This window comes from Pimephales promelas, chromosome 2 (genome assembly GCF_988280905.1).
Source record: "Pimephales promelas chromosome 2, fPimPro1.hap1.1, whole genome shotgun sequence".
NCBI lineage: Eukaryota > Metazoa > Chordata > Actinopteri > Cypriniformes > Leuciscidae > Pimephales > Pimephales promelas.
This window is the reverse complement of record NC_142770.1, coordinates 1,961,966-1,979,188: the sequence shown is the minus strand read 5'-3', so window position 1 is coordinate 1,979,188 and position 17,223 is coordinate 1,961,966.

Here is a 17,223-nt window from a genome sequence, read left to right as displayed (position 1 = left end):
GCACATCTTTTTTTATAGGGATGATTTAAAAAAGGTATTTGGTCAAAATCAGCAACAAAACTGAAAAGCATACAATGCATGCACAAAGTTCAAGATTGCGCTTTTCCGAGAAATCACAGAGGAAGGAGAAAAAGAGAAAGAGGAGATGGTGGGTTTTCCCATTTGACACAAATCACACAATGCCAAACGATTTTCTCATTATAACAGCGGAAGCGACCTAATCTGTCGTTCATGTTCATACAGATAAGAGTAAGATGTCATTAGAAACTGTAAGGAGTCTACTGTTAAAGGGTTAGCTCCATAGATATCCATAATAAAGGCTAGATGTCTCTATCGTCATCACCGGCGGCCATCTTGTCACAGGCAAGCTTTCTGGCAGCTCTGTGGTTCCTAATGTAAGATGAGTGTTCAGCACCAACACAAATACTCTTATCTCGTTGAAATCTTGACGGATTTACAAATGGTTTGGTTTCTTACAAACGTATTAACGTGGCTATAATTGTGGTTGGTTATTTATTGATAAACTTATTAATCATAAGTGTGCAGTGTCATAACTACATCTCTGATGTCTATAATAAACCAAACCGTTTGAAAATCGGTAGAAAATTGAGCAAGTTTTGGTTATTTAAAAAGTACATGCACCATTAAAACACAATGTTACGAGTGAGCGAGCTGACTGTGGCAAGATGGCCGCCAGATGCGGACGACGGACGTCGACCTCCATTGGCCAGCAGCGCGGACGAGACATCTAGCCTTTATTATGGATATCTATGGTTAGTTCACCCAAAAATGAAAATGATGTCATAAATGATTCGTAAGACCTCCGTTCATCTTCAGAACACAGTTTAAGATATTTTAGATTTAGTCCGCGAGCTTTCTGTCCCTCCCACAACAGAACTGCAAGACAATACAATGCTGAATAAAGTCGTAGTTTTTTTTATTTTTGGACCAAAATTCATTTTCGATGCTTCAAATCATTGTAACTAACCCACTGATGTCACATGGGCTACTTTGATGATGTCTTTATTACCTTTCTGGACAAGGACAGTATACTGTGCATAGGTACAAACGCTCTCGGATTAAATTTAAAACATCTTAAACTGTCTTAAATTACACCCCTAGTACATATATATATATATATATAACCTATATATTTATAATAGTTTGTGAAACATAACACATTATCTACACTCTTAGAAGAAATGGTTCTATTTAAAACCAGAAATGGTTCCATCCCCTGCTTCATATATGGAACTCCAAAATGGTTCTATATAGAACCATTTTTTTTTTTGGTAAAAGGTTCTATTGGCCAAGTATGGAACCCCAGGGTTCTATATAGAACCAAGAGAGTGTATAGAACCTTTTAGGGGCTCCAAATACGTAGCGCTGATAGAACCTTTTAAGGTTCTATATAGAACCTTTTCTTCTAAAAGTGTAAGGCTAAAAAGAATGTTCAAGTCGTGTTATCAATTTATAGTATACTGCAAAAACGGTACTAGTATGCAATGTTACACACAGTTTGAGTGTTGTTTTCAGTCGCGGTTTGAATACAAATGTCTTGTCTACAGGGTGTGTGTGTGTGTGACAGGCAGCGAGAGAGACATATAAGTCGCCCTCTAAGTTTAATGAAAAACAGCGTCGTGAGTTACTGGCATGCTAATGAAGCATCTTTGTCCATTCAGGGACGACAAACTAATCGCTCCTCTCCTCCAAACGCTCCTAAACGCTCCATTAGTCCAGAAGTGGATGAGAGATCTGATACGCCGAGCTCGGCTCTATTTATTAGCGTCTCTGAAATGGCTAGCCACACACATTTGCTTAGCTATCTAAATGAGGCCATTTGTTCTGTTTATATATAAAGTTAATTGCAGTAGCTAGCTAACACAAAACCTTAAAAGAAGTATTTGAGGAAATCATGTTTTTGCAGTAACCAAATCAAAACCCTAAAATACGTCTCTAATCACGATTAAGCTATTTTTTTTTTTTTTTTAGATAATTGCAGTAGCCTATCTAACACAAACCCATAAGTCTAAGTAAGTTAGGCTAATTTTAAGGTAACAGCTAATCTATCCAACAGAGCTGAGACTGAAAGTGTTCATAGATAGACATCTGGTTGTTAAAACAGTCAGAGAAACTGTTCTCGGACCAGCTCTGTGTCCTTCAACCTCAACTAATTCTGTTGCTTAAAACCTCATTTCAGATACAATTAGCCTTTTAACCTGTGAAAAGCCATGAAAGACCCATGAAATCAAAATGGGAGTTTCGTGGCTTTTAGTCCATGTCTATTAGCATTAGCTTTGAGGTCATCGAAGTTGATGAAACAAACTTTCAGCAGATGTAGCTGCAAAATGTCTTCCGTTGAACCAAAAATAACTGCTGACAAATGATCAAGAATGAACGAGTCTAGCAATAGCCAGTAGCACACGGTGGTCCTTCAGCTAGCATTTGTGTCTTTGTTTGATTGTGAAATAGGCTAAAGTGAAAGACAAACATTGTAAACTCCGTTTTAATTGAATTTAGTTCTGTGCTTAAAGGACAGTATTGGAGATTAGCCATAACTGCATACACAGGATTAGCATCGCTAGGTGTTAAAAACAATAGATAGATAGATAGATAGATAGATAGATAGATAGATAGATAGATAGATAGATAGATAGATAGATAGATAGATAGATAGATAGATAGATAGATAGATAGATAGATAGATAGATAGATAGATTCTTGCCTCAGTTTTAGCGATAAACCTCAATGACAGTCTGACATGTAGATAAATATGCCGTATGATATAATTCCTGGTATCTGCGGGTCATATTGTAATCATAACTGTAATCACGCGCGCGCGGTTATTACGGCTCGCGTCAGTCAGCGCGCGTTCCTCTGTGTTTCCCAGCGTTTCCTTCTGTGTTTCTCAAAGGATTGTAATTAGAGAAGAGCGAGGAAGGCAAGAAAACGCTTCCGCTCCTTAATTATCTGTGTGTGTGTGTGTGTGTGTGTGTGTGTGTGTGTGTGTGTGTGTGTGTGTGTGTGTGTGTGTGTGTGTGTGTGTGTGTGTGTGTGTGTGTGTGTGTGTGTGTGTGTGTGTGCCGGCGCGGAGTGGGAGATTTCATTTGAATAAAATTGAATTTAATCACCATGTAGAGAGCGCGAGAGCTGGGGAAATATTTGCAGCCCTCAGGGTCAACATTACATGGAAAAAGAAATTAAAACAAGTAAACATATTTCTCCTGTTTGGTGCCGTGAGCTGGAGGGGGGCTGCACAATTGCATTTTCTGCTGCTGTGTGAACACATTTTTCACTCTATTCCGGGAATATAAGATCTCTCCCTCGCCTTTCTTTGACATCTGCCTGATTATGTCCTGTGAGCAGTTTTCCTCAAATTAACGTGTAATTTAATATTCTGCTTTGTGTGTGGTATATAGCTTGATTAGCATACAACATGGGCGTTGAATTCATGCTCTGTTGATTATGACGCGAAACATTCACGTTTAATTCCATTCGGTATAGCGGGGTTTGTTGTTGTTGTTGTTTTACATTATAGCCTAGCGTTATAGGTCTTCTTTTAAGTTCAGATTGTAAACTGCTGATAATGGAAGCAAACTTTTGCGACATAAGTTTGATTTGCGAACTACAACTCTCAAATATGGGGGAAAAAAGTCAGAATTGTTAGAATAAAAAGTCGCAATTAACTTTTTACATTTTTTTTCCGTGGCAATGACATAGTTTAAAGTGAGTCTTTCTGAACAAGTAGCCTCCCTTACATTGAGTCAATATGTTAATAGTAATTTAATCGAATAATAAAGTTGAATGTAAACGATTTTATGTAACTCCATCTTGAGAGGTTACCCCCAGACCAAAGCAAGAGCGCCTGTCAAGTACGAACCCAGACAGCAAACTGACATTGAATCAACGTGGAAACAACGTCTCTCGTGACATTGAAACAACGTTGATTTTGCTCATCGAATTAACGTTGAACCAACGTCAGACGCGGCATTCTTCAAAGCTAAATGAAAATCGAAAATTGGTTTGCTTTCATAACGTTGAAACAACGCGTTGATTTCAAGTTGATTTTCCGTTAGTTTTGAAAGAATGACGCGTCTGACGTTGGTTCAACGTTAATTCGATGAGCAAAACAATGTCAGATCAACGTTGTTTCGATGTCATATTTCCACGTTGATTCAATGTCAGTTTGCTATCTGGGAACTGGCCCGTTCCCACAAATTTTCATCTGCCGCTTTAAATGCTCAACCTCTTTAAAGTCAAGATGGATTCTGATTGGTTGTCAATGGTTTTATCGTTCATCAGCTGGAAAAAGATATTTCTGAAATTGAATTCCAACGATATCGTTCCTCTGTGTTGTTGTTATTGTTATAGTTGTGATGTGAACTCTGCTATTCTTTTATATTTTGAACGATATTTAGATCTATTTCTTTATCGTTATATTTATCGTCCTGTATGAACAGGCCTGAAGAATGTAGACATCTTTTGTTGATTTATAATGGGTGAAATTAATTTTATTCTGCTTTTTTGTGTCGTGCAACAAAAGTGAGCGTTTTACCCAGATAGCACAAGTCTATTTGATGTAATATTTACATCTGGAAGACGTATTTTTAAGAGTGTTTGCTCATCTGCAATACGTCTATAGGACGTCTTCTTTCAGATGTAAAATAGACGTTTAGAAGATGTCAGTTTAACATGCATTCTAAATCATTACATCTTAAAGACGTCTTCCAAACGTCTAATTAGGGACGTCCTATAGACGTATTGCAGATGAGCGAACACTCTTTAAAATACGTCTTCCAGATGTAAATATTACATCAAATAGACTTGTGCTATCTGGGTAGTTAGTTTAGATAGCACAGGTACGTCTGTGAGATGTCTGCTACACTCTCAGAAAAAAAGGTACAAAAGCTGTCACTGAGGCTGTACCTTTTCAAAAGGTACACTTTTGTCCATTTTAAGTGCTAATATGTACATTTTAAGTGTTAATATGTACAGTACATTTTAGGTGCTAAGTACATTTTAGGTGATAATATGTCCATTTCAGCAGCTAATATGTACATTTTGAGTGTTAATATGTACATTTTAGGTGCTGATATGTACATTTAGGTGCTAATATTTACACTTGGGTACTAATATGTACATTTTAGGTCCTAATATGTACATTTTAGGTGCTAATATGTACATTTAGGTACTAATATGTCCATTTTAGGTGCTAATATGTACATTTTAGGTGCTAATATGTCAATTTCTGTACTAATACATTTTAGGTGCTAATATGTCCATTTCAGGAGCTAATATGTCCATGTTAGGTCCTAATATGTACATTTTAGGTGCTAATATGTCCATTTCTATACTAATATATACATTTTAGGTGCTAATATGTCTATTTTAGGTGCTAATATGTACATTTAGGTGCTAATATGTACATTTTAGGTGCTAATATGTACATTTTAGGTGCTAATATGTACCACTAAAGTACCAATATGCAGCCTTTGGGTACAAAAGTGTACCTTTTGAAAAGGTACAGCCCTAGTGACAGCTTTTGTACCTTTTTTTCTGAGAGTGTAGAGATCTGGAAAACATCTGCAGTGTAAATACATCTGATAAACATCTTAGAAAGAGCAGTTTTACATACATTCTAATCCATAAACATCTTACAGACATCTTCTAACTGTATATAACAGGAGATGTAAATGCAGACATCAAATAGACGCCTCACTTGCTTACAATAGACATTGATTTAGCTTTTTTTCCCCTCTCAAATTAACGTCTAATTAAATAGTCGGCTCTGCAACTTTCCTCTTATCACACTGAGACTTTAAACAACTTTCATCTCCTTTGACTAAAGTTTGGTTTTTTTTATGTTCCTTGTAATTTGAAAGGAGACAAACACACCACCGCCTCCTTTGGCTTTATTTGCAAGTGCTCTTAATCGTGTTTTAAGCCCCATGCTTTGCGTAGGGGCTTGTAAATTCATTACGGCTTTGCGGCCTCTTTCTGGTCTCACTACATTATAAATGGACTTGCTGGTCAGATAATTAAAGCCACGACGCTCTGACATAATTCTCCATTAAGCAATAATGCGATAAGGATGAAGTGCGAATCCTTGCCCTCTTTAGGAACAGACGTCTAGAGCGTTAATGTAATTCTGTTTGTTGCAGTTCGTAAACGTCTTAATGAATCGGAATAGCCTACAGGGGACATCAACTGCTGGAGTGGCATTTCAGTTGTGTTGAAATATCTCCTCATTTAAATGTATTCACAACAATAGGTCAGGAAATCCTTTTGAACTGAAGAGGTTAATCATGATAATGCTTCACGGCATATTAAATAGTTTCAAGATTTTAATCATTTTAGTTCTTGAGCCTAAAGAATAGAAATTCTGGAATTAGTTGATAATCGTCTGCTGCCAATCACAATGCTAATCCAGTGACATTTGTGATCGAAACGTCTTCCTTACTGTGTATTTCACAATATCTTTGGTGCTCTTCGCCTGTCGGTCAAAAATTGCCTTTTTATTTTTTATTTCAATGAAATGAATGTCCTATAGTTCAATAGTTTACTGGCATGGAGAGTCAGTAGTTTTCCCCTGATAGTCAATATTTTAGTTTGACAATTTTTATTATTATTTTATGGTTTACAATCAATTTATTCACTTTTCATAGACCTAAAAACTTAAAATGTCAGATCTCTTTGCAAAAATGACACTTAGTAATAAAAGAAGTAGTAAAAAAAGAAATTAAAAAAAGTTACAGTATTTTACGTTAAAAAATGCACTATAAAATACTCTATTGAAAAATACTAAATACTATTTTCAATTTTTATATGAAATATATATTTTCAAAAACATAGTGCAGTTTACTCTAACACTACAAGAAAATCAAAGTCATAAATCTAGAAAAAAATCGATAAAATGAGCTTTCAGTGAGATGTTGTTTGGCCGCAGTACCAAACGTTTCCACTAGAGGAAATTCGTCTCCATTCATTTCTAATGCGGGAAGATCACAATGGTGACTATCTTTTTAGGACCATTTAATCTTTTCAAATGATGATGTGCATGAGTTTTTTGTTTTTGTTTTGTTTACATAGCAATTGCCAAAACGTTTACCAAGTTTTGTACGATTCCGATCAGGTAAAAAACGTATTTATAAGTTTAATTATGAGCTCACGCTGCAGTTTTGTCTTTGCCACTTTAAATCCTCAAGCGATTCTGATTGGCTGTCAATGTTTTCATCATAAATGCGCTGGGAAAAAAAAATCGTTCTGAAAGTGATTCCAACAATATCGTTTCTCTGTGCTATTCTCGTTAAAATTGTGGTCATTTGTCATTTAGAAGCATATATATATCATTTTTTGTAAGCTACTTATATTAGACGCTACTTTGTTTTACTTTAAAGCTGAGGTGTGCCAATCATGTGCAAATAGCGCCACCATGTGGAGTTGAACAGTATTCGAAATTGTTTTCAAACAGGTTTCCCAAATACTCGCCATGCCAGTCAAGCCACAAAATTATTTTTGATTCATTTATATTTGTGTCTGTATATGGAAACTTATTTTAACTGTAAATTTCCAATGTAAAATCGAACGGTTGTTTTTGAGGCTGGTCTGGAGCTCTATGTTCAGGCGAACAGCTTGCAGAGATGGAGGAAGGGACGGTGCCAGAGAGATTGCGGGGTCATTGTGCTGAAGGACGTGTTTTGGCCCTCTGGCTGTGCTGTCCACAGCAGGCATATGTTCCCGGCCTCAGCGGTCCCTCCTGTCTGAACGTGAAGGGGGTCGTGGCCACTGCTGCATTTTAATCCTCTAAATGGAAAGTTTGGAAATGCTATTATCTTCCATCTGTCGGCCCCCCGCTCACGACGGCTGACAGGACCCGAGCGCCTCACTGTATAACGCGCGAGGGCAGCCAAGATCTACATTAACTCCAGAACATGTCTGACATCAAAAGAATCAGAGCTTTAAAGATGTTACACTTAAAAAAACTGCATTTGCTTCCTAGCCGGAGATCTTCAAAGGCTAGAAGTGCTTCCTTCACTTAGCAGTAGCGCTTAGCCAAAGTTGCCCAGAGAGACGGCGCTCAAACACAGCAAGATATATTATTTATAATTATTTATCAAATGTGTGTTTAATGTTTCCTAAGAGCATGAAACTGCATTCCATGCCAAGAAGTAGTGTATTTATGTATACCATGCTGGTACAATTAATTTACCATGGTATTTAGGCACTTTTGTGATTACCATACCCAGATAGCAAACTGACATTGAATCAACGTGGAAATATGACATCGAAACAACGTTGATCTGACATTGTTTTGCTCATCGAATTAACGTTGAACCAACGTCATTCTTTCAAAACTAACGGAAAATCAACTTGAAATCAACGCGTTGTTTCAACGTTATGAAAGCAAACCAATTTTCATTTAGCTTTGAAGAATGCCGCGTCTGACGTTGGTTCAACGTTAATTCGATGAGCAAAATCAACGTTGTTTCAATGTCATAAGAGACGTCGTTTCCACGTTGATTCAATGTCAGTTTGCTGTCTGGGTATCCATATCCAAAACGCATGATATTTAAGGCGATGTAGAATTCAGAAAGCCTTGTTGTTAGCGACACCTGTGGCCATTAAGTGAACTGCAGCCAAAACCTTAAACACGCCGTGATTCAACTTTTAACAAGCATCCAGACACGTCCATGCACGTTTATATGAAGCATCTATAGAGATGTGGATACGTTTGCACCCGCTCTGCAATTCACCGGCATCATGACGACAGATGAGGTCATTAAAATTGCACTGTTATGATAGTTTGATTATTACGGAGGCGTATTGCATTCACTTGAAGAAAAAAAAATGTACTCTGTTTTTCTGAATTAATGAGTTAATTTTTCATGAGAAAAAAAAATTTAATCAGTTTTTCTGAATTAATGAGTTAATTTTTCATGAGAAAAAAAAATGTAATCTGTTTTTCTGAATTAATGAGTTAATTTTTCTTGAGAAACAAAAATTGTTGCTCTGAATTAACTCATTAATTCAGAAAAACAGAGCAAAAAAAATTCCATGAAAAATTAACTCATTAATTCAGAAAAACAGAGCAAATTTTATTTTTCTCATGAAAAATTAACCCGTTAATTCAGAAAAACCAAGCAAAAAAAAAAAAAAAATCCATGAAACATTAACTCGTTAATCCAGAAAAACAGAGCAACATTTTTTTTCTCATGAAAAATTAACTCGTTAATTCAGAAAAACAGAGTACATTTTTTTCTTCAAGTGAATGCAATACGCCTCCACCATAGATTATAAAGTATATTTGAGACCATTTAAACTATTTCTGACTATGTAAGTATATACTCAGTACAGTACACAATGGCTTTTTCTGTGTTACTGAACATTGTATAAGCATTCATTTCATCAATGTCATCAATGTCACATCTTTTTTTATTTTCCCAGGAAAAACGTGTGAGCTGAACACAAACACATTCAGGATGTGGTCAAACCTCGTCTAGTGTGTGTGTGTGTGTGTGTGTGTGTGTGTGGTGGCTTTGTGCAATCCCCTCCATGGATTCGCGGCGGATGTTATTCTGGAAACTGGAATTAAACCTGACTCTAACCTAATCCCGGCTTATTGCCATCTATTTCATTTCACAGAATGCGGAGGGGTGCCACTAAGCACTAACACACGCACACACACACACTTATATCAGTGGTGATAAAGCTCTGCAGAGTTCTGCTCACAAAACACACATTACAATCGTAGTCACATTACTATACCTTATTTTACACTGGAAATTAAATTTCAACTCAGCGGCTACGATACTGATGGACTAGCTAGCTGCTAACCTCAGTCACCCGTTTGAGGATTCATATCTTTATGTCTCTCATGTAAATAACCACGTGTTTGCAGTGAAGCCAGTTAATAAGAGCACAATTATAAGCATAACGAGTCTGAGTTTATCTGTTCGGCGTGATGAGGTTTAATCTCCTCGACAGCATCTGTAGTCCCATTTAGACACTTGTTAGCAACCGCCTTTTTCAAGATAGCTTAAAAAATACATTTTTGGTGGGGTAATATGATGCATTTTATGTTGTAGAATAAAACGTGAAAGTGTCTTGAGCTTGTGTTCACCACAAACCTTGGGGAATTTGACCAAAATCGAACTCAGACTCTGGGACGATGGAACCGGAAATGCTAAAATGCTACTTGTTTCCGCGGTTTTGCCTACAAAAATGCGTCAAACCTGCAGTTCTCTATTTGGCCACTATGAATAAAATCTACTCAAAATCTGAAACATAGGTGTTAATGTAACTGGTCCTACTCGATCTGCGCCGGGTCACCTCGCTCCCATCCGGGTCACGGCACCAATTGTAACCGGTCCTACTCAACTCGCTCTGGAGTGCGTTTTCCGTAACTCCGCTGCTTAACTTCTGTACTACAAACATCGTTAAAGAAATCAACTAGCTAGTAACGACTGTTTTCCGAAACCATATTGTCGCAAATTGGTCGTTTAACCGCGTTGGTTAATGTCGTCACGCAGGTGTTGGATTAATAACTACTTTTAATGAATCTGTTTGAGATTAAATTAATGCGAAATGTTTTGCTATAAATTACAGACATGCATCTGAGGAATATTTTGCTTTATTTCCAGATTCAATCATAGACTCGTTCACACATGTGCACTCTTCAAAAACTACACTTTAAATCTCGACAAACTAAAAGACGTAAATGACATTTGTAGATGTATTCTGCATAATAGATCTCGATTGTACTGAATGACCGCTTCCTTATTTGGCTTAAGATAAAGATTTATCCACATGTCATGCAAACAAGAAACTCTGTGACTCGTCGAACTGCTAATAACAGAACTTGGCTAACGATTATTTTGAGAAACGCACTCCAAGCCAGGGGACTGAGATTTACACGCGTACGTCGTTTCCGTACAACGACGTAACTCGCTGCTTAACTACTGTACTACAAATATCGTTGAAGAAATCAACTAGCTAATAACGACTATTTCCCGAAACCATATTGTCGCAAATTGGTCGTTTAACCGCGTTGGTTAATGTCGTCACGCAGGTGTTGGATTAATAACTACTTTTAATGAATCTGTTTGAGATTAAATTAACGCTAGATGTTTTGCTATAAATTACAGACATGCGTCTGAGGAATATTTCTCAAGTTATTTTACTTCATTTCCAGATTCAATCATAGACTCGTTCACACATGCGCACTCTTCAAAAACTACACTTTAAATCTCGACAAACTATAAGACGTAAATGACATTTGTAGATGTATTCTGCATAATAGATCTCGATTGTACTGAATGACCGCTTCCTTATTTGGCTTAAGATAAAGATTTATCCACATGTCATGCAAACAAGAAACTCTGTGACTCGTCGAACTGCTAATAACAGAACTTGGCTAACGATTATTTTGAGAAACACGCTCCAAGCCAGGGAACTGAGATTTACACGCGTACGTCGTTTCCGTACAACGACGTAACTCGCTGCTTAACTACTGTACTACAAATATCGTTGAAGAAATCAACTAGCTAATAACGACTATTTCCCGAAATTGGTCGCAAATTGGTCGTTTAACCGCGTTGGTTAATGTCGTCACGCAGGTGTTGGATTAATAACTACCTTTAATGAATCAGTTTGATATCAAATTAACGCGAGACGTTTTGCTATAAATTACAGACATGCGTCTGAGAAATATTTCTCAGTTTTGTCAGTTATTTTACTTCATTTCCAGATTCAATCATAGACTCATTCACACATGCGCACTCTTCAAAAAACTACCCTTTAAATCTCGACAAACTAAAAGACAAAGTAGTTGACATTTGTAAATGACATTTGTAGATGTATATATAGATCTCGATTGTACTGAATGACAGCTTCCCCAGACAGCAAACTGACATTGAATCAACGTGGAAACGTCGTCTCTCATGACATTGAAACAACGTTGATTTGCTCATCGAATTAACGTTGAACCAACGTCAGACGCGGCATTCTTCAAAGCTAAATGAAAATCGAAAATTGGATCGCTTTCATAACGTTGAAACAACGTTGATTTCAAGTTGATTTTCCGTTAGTTTTGAAAGAATGATGCGTCTGACGTTGGTTCAACGTTAATTCGATGAGCAAAACAATGTCAGATCAACGTTGTTTCGATGTCATGTTTCCACGTTGATTCAATGTCAGTTTGCTATCTGGGTCCTTATGTGGCTTAAGATAAAGATTTATCTTTATTTAGTTTAAAGAAACTCTGTGACTCGTCGAATTACTAACGATTGAACTTGGCTAACGATTATTTTGGGAAACGCACTCCAAGCCAAGGTACTGAGATTTACACGCACAGCTCCGTCCCATTAGGAGCACAATATACCCGACCAATTCTCTCATCAAAGCTTCATGTAAACAACCACGAGAGATTATGAACTGAGAGCTTTACCTGTTTCATATTCAAATATATTTTTGTTGATAATTAATTGACCTTTACCCGCTCAACCGCAATGCCGAGGCTGTGAACTCAAATGTCAACAAGCGGAATAGGGGAACGTCCAATTCACGCAAGTGTATAATAAATTGCTTCTTATACATGTTCCTGCATATGACAAATTGATTTGTGGAAACTCAGATGGAAAAAGGAAAAATGCAGCAGACAGTTCTGCAAACACGCGCTCAAATGTAATTGAACTCTCCGCAGCCGGGAGGCAAAGCGCGCTCTTTCCCGCCCTTAATTTGTTCGGTTAACAGTCTTTCGGTCAATAAAACGAATCTAAATCATTTTCCCTCTGTGTGTGAGCGCAGATGATTATTCAATATCAAGCATTTTTTGAGATGTTTGCTTGCTGATGCACTATTCCCCGTCAGTCTTAGCAACACGCCGCTGGTTATGCCAATAACGCGTTTTTAATTTACACTTCTAACGTGATTGAAAATCCATTATATCGCGATGTGAGGCATAATGAAAAAGATTGCTTTTTGTTTGCTCTCATGTCCGTGGGATAGGATAGTTGTTGGATATCACTCTTTTCCCTCCCCCTATCGCTGTGAAAGGATGAGGATTACAGGTTCCTGCAGCCGAGCACCGATCCTCCTTTAACCAGAGTCCGTTTAGTCATGTCCCCTGCTCTCAAAAGCACAGGCGATGATGACATTGGTTAGGCATATTATCTCTCCTAATTGCCAGGTTGACAAAACATTACGGATGGTTTGCGCTTTCCTCCGTTCCTCCAGCCGAGAAAAGGAAGCCGCGTCCCTTTTTAAGAACTGCTGATGGCCTTATTTTTCTTTTTTTTTTTCTTTTCTTTCCCACACCAGGGATAAGGTTATCTGAGCAATTCGTCATGGAGTTTGCGGATAATTAGCTTTTTAAAGTTTCCCCCGAAGTCAGGACTGTCCTTGCAAGGGCGAACCTGTCTCTGGAAAAATGATTCAGCTATAAACAACAGTTTTAAGTTTTGTATCATTTTAGATACATGTCTATGCTGCATATCTATCATTCTTGTATGCACGTTTCAAAAATGACATTCGAAATAATATGCAAATAGTCTAATGATGTTTTTAAAGGTGCTGTATGTAAGCTTTTTCACTCTACTAAAGCATACAAATACCATGTTATTGCAGCAAGCAAACAAACTGGGTCAGAGATTCCACACAACCTAAAAAATCTAGATATCCATCTAAAAATCTCTATAAACGAGAGCATATTAAACACGGATAAATCAACTCTTTAACTTACAATCTGTAAGTTTCCTTGGGTTTCAGTGTCAATTGCGCTCGTTCCTGGCAACCAGCGTGAGCATCGAGTCTGTGGAGGCGGGAAACAACAATCTCTGATATTTTGAATTTGGACTGCAGTACCTATTTCAGCCACTATATGTCATTCTTACAGACTGTACCTTTAAGGTTTTTTGTACAAACATTCTTGCGTAAAATGTTAAATAGATTTACCCAAACTCATTTTGCTCCTCTTTTATAGATGGCGGTCGTAAAATCGAATTAAATTTCAAATTTTTCTTAAATGTCACATTTAAAATAAAAATATATTTACGAAAGCGTTTGATGAAGTTGTTTTGCTTAAGTTTGGAATGACGTACGTAAATTTATGAAGTCATTCTTGTATGCATGTTTCAAAAATGTAAACGTTCAAAATTATATGCAAAAAGTCTAATGATGGTCTTAAGGTTGTTCGTACAACCATTCTTGCGTAAACAGTTATAGAAAGATTTGCCCAAATTTGTTTTGAATAAAATCAAACTATATTTATAAATTGTTTGTAAAACCATTTTTATCTTAATTGTCATATTTATTTTAAGATATTACATGAAAATATAATTACGAATGATTTTTATGAATTTCGCAATGACATGCTTAAAATGACGTAATTTATGAGGTCATTCTTGTATGCACGTTTAAAAAATGACATTTGAAATAATATACAAAAAGTCTAATATTCTTTTAAATAGACATTGGATGGTTCAAATCATACTTATCTGACCGTTATCAGTTTGTAGCAGTAAATGAAGAGATGTCTCATCGATCACAAGTTCAGTACGGCGTACCACAAGGCTCAGTACTAGGACCGCTGCTATTCACTCTGTACATGCTGACATTAGGAGATATCATTAGGAAACATGGAGTTAGCTTTCACTGTTATGCTGATGATATTCAGCTCTATATTTCTTAAAAACCCAACGAAACTTACCAACTCACAAAATTAACGGAATGCATAGCATAAAAATTCGGATGACTAGAAATTTCGTACTACTAAATTCTGAAAAAACAGAAATTCTAGTTATTGGACAAAAAAACTTCCACACGTAATAATACTGTCTAAATACTGAATACTAAAAATTACACCATATGCTGTCATTGACATGATGAACAATTAGTTCATGCGTTCACGACATCAAGACTAGATTATTGTAATGCTCTACTAGGTGGTTGCCCTACGCGCTTAATAAACAAACTGACGCGCATCACAGAACAGAAAAAGGCGAGAAAATATTGATATTCATATATTCTATAAATTATATATAGTATATACGTACAAATAATTCTTAAATATACATACATGTGTGTGTATTTATATATACAAAATGATTATACACACATATTTACTATGTAAAAACTTATTTTGGATACGATTAATCACGATTAATCGTTTCACAGCCTTATTAAATTTATGAGGTCATTCTTGCATGCACGTTTCCAAATTGCAGCCCGTTCTCATCCTTTAGCGTCACATAGAACGCTATATGACAAAACGGCGCTATACTACGCACATGGCACCCTTTATCGTTAATATTCACGCGAACCCAAAGCTTCATAAATCCTTGTTTAGCGTAATATGGGACTACCCTACCCCTAACCTAAACCTAACCATCACAGCGCGTGTTATATTAACGATAACGGGTGCCATGTGCGTAGCGCCGTTTTGTCATATAGCGTTCTATATGACGCTAAAGGATGAGAATGCGTTGCAAATTTATTTATTTTTTTAATATATTTTATTTAAAGCTTTTTACATTTTTACAACCCCCCACCCCATGCCGAGAATGCGTTGCAAATTTATAAAAAAAATTTAATATATTTTATTTAAAGCTTTTTACATTTTTACAACCCCCCACCCCATGCCGAGAATGCGTTGCAAATTTATAAAAAAAATTTAATATATTTTATTTAAAGCTTTTTACATTTTTACAACCCCCCACCCCATCCCGAGAATGCGTTGCAAATTTATAAAAAAAAATTAATATATTTTATTTAAAGCTTTTTACATTTTTACAACCCCCCACCCCATGCCGAGAATGCGTTGCAAATTTATAAAAAAAATTTAATATATTTTATTTAAAGCTTTTTACATTTTTACAACCCCCCACCCCATGCCGAGAATGCGTTGCAAATTTATAAAAAAAATTTAATATATTTTATTTAAAGCTTTTTACATTTTTACAACCCCCCACCCCATGCCGAGAATGCGTTGCAAATTGCCGTTCAAAATAATATACAAAAAGTCTAATGATGTTCTTTAGAGTGTGACGATATACGTTGCTCTCTTGAAGTCTAGCGAGCCCAGATGCACTTGAAGCCACGCATATAATAGGTTTCCCATTGCAGTGTCTGGTTTCTCAGTGGCAGGTAGAGGTCACGTCACCCGTCCGCTAGCTGGCACACGCATTAGCCCTGGACTCTTTAGCGGGGCACGAACTCGAAAAGCACGAGCCTCTATCGACAGCCTGGGCCTGGTACTATTGACTGCCTCATTTCCTGCTATCCAGAGAGCTCAGTGGAGCGTGTGTGTGAATAAGCACAACGAGAGTGAGAGTGTGTGGTTTGACCCGTGACTGCTGGGATACGGACACCGCTGATCTCGCTAGCACTGAGTCATCGTGCGGACCGGGATCAGTGAACACACAGCAGTGATTGATAACTACCTGGACAGAGGGTTTATTTATACCGCCGTCCTTCACTTTAGCTTTCTTCTGAGCATGCACGCATTTCCAACGTTGAGGAGATGATGCATCAATTTTGTCTGTTTTCTTATTGTACACTGTAAAAAATAACCGTGATTTTAACGGTAAAATACTAAGTGCAAAACTGTTAATTGGTAAACAGAAAGTTTCCGTACTATACACGGTAAATAACTGTGATATAATTTTACAGTAAAATACCGTTAAATTTTGAACATGATAGTATTATGCAATCATTTAAAGTCCCAAAATCACGGTTTGAAATCGCTGGTGTTTCTGACGTCACAATCGACCTTGTAACCAATCAGATCAATGTGTGATCATCAACCAGTGGATCTCTGAGTGAGTGAGTGGAGGTGGGGCTCATTTGCATATTCATGATAGAACCGCGAATACTAAATGAGGCAAGGGTGTCGAGTTACATTCAAGCTATTTTAAGGCATGAACAAAATTTTTCAAGGGAAAAAAGTTTTAAAAAGTTTTAAGGGATTTAATTATTGACTACAAGGGGACTTAAAATATTATATAGAACCTTTTTGGCATAAAGAGTACATCAAACCATTTAAACTTTGTTTTGGCCACGTTTGCGTCTGGATATATAACATTTGACAGTAATGTAGCATACTACCGTTTGAAATGTTTAATGAAGTGTTTAGGCAGTATATAGTGTGTAGTATGCCAGCCTTTGTCTCATTTGTCTTAAATCCATCCGTTTTGGCAGTAAACATTGGCCTTTTTCTCTGGAGATCAT